This window comes from Vicugna pacos, chromosome 1 (assembly GCF_048564905.1).
Source record: "Vicugna pacos chromosome 1, VicPac4, whole genome shotgun sequence".
Lineage (NCBI taxonomy): Eukaryota > Metazoa > Chordata > Mammalia > Artiodactyla > Camelidae > Vicugna > Vicugna pacos.
The window spans coordinates 88,325,537-88,332,264 of NC_132987.1; positions in this window are offsets into that span (position 1 = coordinate 88,325,537).

The window sequence follows — 6,728 nt, forward strand, 5'->3', positions numbered from 1 at the left end:
GGCAGCAGGCCAGGAACACATCCTCCCATTCATTACAGACCCACCACTTGCTAATTCTTTTCCTCAGGTTTATCTAAGTCATTTATGCCCTCAGCTTTGTTCCTGTAAGCTTTTATATTCTGACACCTCTCACTGAGCACTTCACATGTAGTCATTCTAAAGGCTTTCATAATTCCAGCATCAATATATTGAATTCTTGACTTTGATGTACAGTTCCTGATAATAAGCAAGAAAGAATGTTTCTCTCTCTCATATATGTATGTGTGTATGTGTGTGTATATATATATCTCAATATATCTGTATATCTATATGGCTATCCAGTCGTACAGTTTATTTAATATTCCCTTAAGTCATAGTCCATCATTTATTCTCCATAGACAGATCAGGCACAAATTCCTCCTAAAATTAGCAGTAAGAATTTTTCCCCTTAATATTTCTGTGTATTCTAAACAGAATTTTTATTGCCCTGAAACCAAATATAATTTCCCATCCACCAAAGAATCAATCAAGAATCTTGCTGAAACTTGGTTAAAAGTGTAGCTTGCTTCATGTGCACCGCTAAATAGTAGCCAGTCCTAAAGTACTTCTTTCACTTTCCTACTGAATCCAGGATCTCCCGCAAGAACTTCATGAGCAAAGGATTGGAGGAATTACTATGATTAATGAAACCTCCCCAAAATTGGGAAATAATTTTCTTGAAAGCATAAGAGCTACACAAAGAAGTATCACATTTCTCTATCATTAAGTGTCACAGAAATTTGTCCAACTAGGCCATTTTTTGATTGAATGAGAAATGCAGTTTTGTGTACTCTTGGCTCTACATTGCTTTCTTTTTAGCATTTGTCTCACTGCTTTAAATGATTATTATTATTTTTGTCATCTTGTAGGTATCTTCAGTCATTCTCGTACCCTTGAAATCTTTTTTGGAACAAGATAGCTATATAAATAAGTAAATTTGCTTAACCTCTCTTGGCTTCAGTCACCTTTCCTTTGTAATGGGGAGATTAATTTCTATTTCATAAGACTTCTATGAAGGTTAAATGAGAAAACATATGTAAAACATCTCACAAAAGCATTCAGGCCATAATAGCTATTTAATACATATCAACTTTCTCCCTTGTCCTGTATGGTTTTTTTTTTCCTTTGGTCATATGAGTCCTATTAACATATCAGTCCTCCATAGTGGTAGACTAAATGATGCCAGGAAAACTTCTGATACCTAAAATCTATGATTTTAAACTAATTTCATTTATTTAATTATTTTTCCCTAAGCCCTTAAAAATACTGTGACAGTTTTCTTCCTAACAAGTTCTTTTGCTTTACTCAGAAGTCCCTGAGGAAAAACCCTTAGGGAAGCTGATTTTTTATAAATTTACAAATTCAATGTTTCATTCTTTTGCTGCCATTTTCCAACCTGTCAAACACATCTGTTTTGCTTTTGCCTCAGTGGGTTCTCTGCAGGAGCCTACTTCTTGACATGATTATCCCAGCAATCTCATTTTTAGCCCCTACCCTGGCAGCTACCTCCTGAAATGCTTTAAGATATTTTACAGATTTTTCTGTTAGTGACCCTTAAGAGACTACTTTTTTTTTGGTAGGGGGGTAAGAGTCCTGAATTAAATCATCTGCTCAAGTGTCTTTCTAATCTCTATATTGAGTCTTGTTTTAAATGAATAATTTATGTTTTGTGGCTCAGAAGGAAGGTGCAAACTTGCGTCTCCCTTCAGGAGAGAACTCCGAGCGATCCTCCCTTTTGGAAGTTTAGCTGATGGAATCCCTGAGCTCTATTGCATTTTCAAATATGTTGGGGCTGTAGGGTGCCTTTAAGAAAGTGATGGGATGTCAGATTCCCTACAGGTCTGAGAATTCCACAAGAGACTGTATTCTTTCTCTGTTGAGAACTTTCCCCGAGAAACCCAGAATTTCTGACTCACAGTTGTTTTACCACCTGCAAGCTTCACCTTCTCCATCAATCCATTATTCTAGATGACATATGACATCTCTCACTTCAAAACAGCTTCATCACATTTTCTTTTGTACCTCTGTAATGTCACTCAGAGTGGCAATCATTCACTTTGATAATTCTACTGAATTATAAATTTCCTAGAGTCTGTGGCTTCCCCTTTGAACCATCCTTTCCCCAGCACCAGAATCAGCAAACCTATCTTCTGTGTTCTTTATGTATATTGCACACATGTCTGTACTTTTTATTTTTCTAAGTCACTTGAATCTGCTGCCTGTGTTTAGCTTCTGCCATAGTTAGAGTCTCATCATGACATAATTAGATGTGTGTAACTATTTCCCAGAGCTTTTCCCCTGCCTCTTATCTTTCTCCCTCTCCAGTCCATCCTCTACACTGTCACCAACATACCTTTTAAAATCATATATATCGGATTCCATTACTCCTCTTTTTAAAATCTTTGAGTAGGTCCCTTCTACTCATAGATAAATGATGTGCCATAAAGGGTTCTTTGCATTCTGGCTTTTACCTACCTTTTGAACTTTATCTTCTACCACTTCCAAAAAAGTATCTGTAGTCTAGCCATTCTTCAAAAATGTAATATTTTATATTCTGTGGCTTTACATACTGTGCACCCTGTCTCTGGAATGCCCATGTTTGTAATCTCTGATTCTACCTTTAAGTTCTGTTCAAATACTAAAACTCCCCAAAATCCATCCACACCCACCCTCTTACCAAGTTCTTACTTTTACTATGTTTCTGAAGCTTATTTTGCGTTCTTTATGAACAGGTTATATAACAACTTGTATTGTATTTCTCTTAAAATTAGAGGAAAGTGCCTTGGGAGAAAATCTTTAAGAAATACCATCTTTTTTTTTTTTTTTTTTGTCCACAGTGCATGGTACAGTTTCTGCTACTTAGCAAATATTTGCTGACTCGACAATTAGAGGAAAGTTTAACGGGAAGCAAATAAAGAATATATTAGTATGTGACGTTACAGTATGTTTTAGAAACAGGTTAAAAACAGAGCAAAATAGGTCTTTGGGGAAAAACAAGGATCAAAAATATAAGGAAAGTAGAAAAACAAGATCTGGAGGGACTGAGTGGGAACTTAGGGAGAATAAAAGAAGACAACAAAATAGGGTTTACAGTTTTGCATAGATATTTCTAACCAAGCCGATGGCCTTTAGAATTTAAGGCTTGCTCTCTCTCCCACTGGTGCCTGTTTTTAGGGAAAATGTGATTTGTGTAACCAGATAGCTACTTGCCTGGCTTTTTATGGCATGCTTAGATATTTAACATAAAATGTATTAAGGACTCAAAAGAGTTGTAGGTTTCCTTTATTATTATTATATTTGAATTAGCCAAGGGTCAGATTCTTCAATTTGCTACTTAGGTGACTTTGCCCTGCACAAGAGGGTAAAGTCTACAAAGATTGGGGAGTAAAACAGAGTTAACAATGGAAGTACTGCTTGCTTAAAAGGGAGTGGAGAAAAGAAGGGAAAAAAGAGAAATATAGTACATATTTGTGGTGGAAAAGGAATACTGAACATAGAATCAGGAGGCCTGAATTGTGTCCCGAATTTGCCAGTCTCTAGTTACCAAAATAGGCAAATCATTTAATCTCTTCTGTTCTCATCAGTAAAAATAAGACATTGATACTAACTTACAAGGTGTCTATAATGATTAAACCACATTATGCATATAAAAGGAATCTGCACATTTTAATATACTCTGTCACAATCATTATGTTTTCACAGTTTTGCCCACAGTAAGTGTATGTTTTATTTTTAAAAGTTGAAAAGAACCCACATTAAATGTATAATGGCAAAAAAAAAAGCCATCTCAGATCCCTCTTGTTTTAGATAATCTTGTATTTGTCAATACAGGAGAATAATTTTATTCGAAGTACTAAAATAAAATGAGTGAAGGCTTAGGCTTTCCCTCTAGTTTAGGAATTACTTTAATTTCTCTTTGGTTTTATGCTTTCCCACAGGCAGTTTAGAATGTCACATACTCTTAGAGTAGACATGTTGTTCAGTGAAATTGTGCAAAACGTTCATGACAATCCTCATCTGAGACATAAACACTTCTTGTTTCCTGCTTGTGTTTTCAATAAAGCCATATTATATCAAGCAAAATTACTCAGAATATGACTAAACACATGCTCTGCAAAGCAACATATAATAGAGGCATTTCCTTTAGTTGTATGAGAGAAAAAAATGCATGCTAAAAATTTCTTTAACTGATGGTCTCTGGGATTGAGTTATTAAGTTACCACTGAGCTCATCTCTACCAATTTTTATGATCTGTCCCAAGCTCTCTTTGCTTCTAGATCTTGCCCCTTTTGTTTTTTTCCATTTAAGATGTCCACGGTGCCTACTCTCTTTCCAATAATGATTTCCTTTCTTACTCTTCCTCTCAACTTCTCATTTTTCTTGTCTCTTCCATTGAGGGAGAGAAGGCACAAAGGAGGAAGTTATTTTGGCAAGTCCTACTCAGGCCAGGAAAAACAATTGTCTTCAAATTAATTAAGTAATATCCTAACCTTGACTACTTTTCCCCTCATGGTCTCCAGTGAACAGCAAGTTCTGAAAAGATTCATTACCTCTTTAGATAGGTTTATACCTATTCACAGGGGAATCAATTTCCTAAAGTATTGACAAGAAAGATATATTCCCTCACATCCATTTTAACATATATTACTCAGAGGTTTAATTTTTTAAAATGTTTATTATCATGAAATTCATGAGCAATATAGGCATTCTTTAAAGGTCAGCGGCTTCAGGTATCTTGATTAGTAAATCACACAGATTACCTAATAACATTTTAAATTCCTTTTGGACAGAGACCATTTTTACTCTTCTTCTGAATATCTCAAAGTTTCAAGCAATCATCATAAAAGTTTGATAAATATACATTGAATTAAACTTAACCTGTCTCTTAACTAAAGAGAAATATGTGAATCACAGAGATGGTATCTACTTTTGTTGAGAGAATGAAATGACCTGAGAGGAAGAAAAATGACAATGTTAGCCAGTTATTGTCCTGTTAAAGCATAATTGATAGGTAGTTCCCCAGATCAGAAGCCAATAAAGTAATATAAGTGCAGCAAACAGGTCAACGTGCATTCTCTTTTTTTTTGGTCCAATTTTTAAAAACCATTTTATTTTAGAATAGTTTTCATTTTACAGAAAATTCTCGTGTACCCATCACCTAGTTTCCCCTGTTTTAACATCTTGTATTCCTGTAGCATATTTGTAACAACTAAAGCAATTAATTAAGACTATTTATTCATACTTCGTTCAGATTTCACTTTTTTTCCTAGTACTCTTTCTACTCTTGAATCCTTTCCAGGATACCATATTAAAATCAGTCATCTTGTCTCCTTAGTCTCCTCTGGTCTGTGACAGTTTCTGTCTTTCCTTGTTTTTGATGACCTTGACAGTTTTGAGAAGCACTGGTCAGGTATTTTGTAGCATTTCATTTTGTGTTTGTCTGATATTTTCCTCATGGTTAGACTGGGATTATGGATTTGGGGGAGGAATATTATAGTGTTTATGTGTCATCTCATCAGATCACATCAGTGGTACATCATGTCAACAGTGGCTTATGGTTGATGATATTAACCTTGATCACCAGGCTAGGGTGGTGTTTGTCAGGTTTCTCCACTTAGTAAACCACTAAGCACCATCCACACTCCTGGGTGGGGGTGGGCTGGAGTTAAGATCCACCTCCTGGAGGAGGGAATATCTACGTGAAGTATCTAGAATTCTTCTGGTCAACGTGCATTCTTATTCCTCTTCCTCTCCTTTCCACCTTGCAGTTTTGACAGAATCAAAGGTAGAAACATGGCAGTTGCTACAGCTTTTGATTTAGGGAATTTTATCACATTGCTGTATACAAGAGGTGTGCCCAGACAGCAAAGTCTCTGCCATCTCTATGATGTTTTCAGTATAACTGAAAGTAATTGTTGTAGAATAGCTCCACAATCTTTTATTTTTGTTTTTGCTTTACTCTTTATTATAACTTTATTTTTATTGACCAAGTTAACATGTACTGCCATCCATGAAAGCCTTTTGGAAAGAGATGACATTGATCCTTGCGTTGGTGCCATTTGGGGTTATACCGTCGCTATACATTTCAGCATTATGCATTTAACATCCTGTCAATACATAGCCCACACGAATGAGCTAGAGTTATGTAACATTGCTAGAAAGTTTTAAACATATGGTAAGATACTCTGACAAAACACTTTTTAAATTGAATACAGAAAAAGTCCTCTTTGGGTAAGTAATGTGTGTTGCACAGTTAGGTTTCAGCGTGATCCTCCCAGAGTCCAGCCAGAAGAAGGGTGTGCAAGTATATGAATTATACTCACTGATCCTTCCAGTCCTTTGTGCATATTTACAAATCCCTACCCCCTTCACACCGCAGCTGGTGCTTATTTCCACCACTGAGTTTTAAATAATTCAGTGAAATTTTTGAGAAACAGGGAATGTTTTGCATAATTTTGAAGCTTGATTAGTATTTGCACCAAATGCTGCTGATCAACAAGATTGCGTCAATGGGAATAGAGAAGATTCCTTTTGAATTGAAATTCAAAACAAATTCATTATTCTAAGAGTTTGAAAAGAGAAGAATCATCCCAATATACATTTTGCATATAAGACAGGAAAACTATGAAGGTAGATCACAATACAACGTGAGAAGGAGGTCTGTTTGGTAGGCTTTGCTTCTGAACCATTAACAAGGAATAACAGTCACT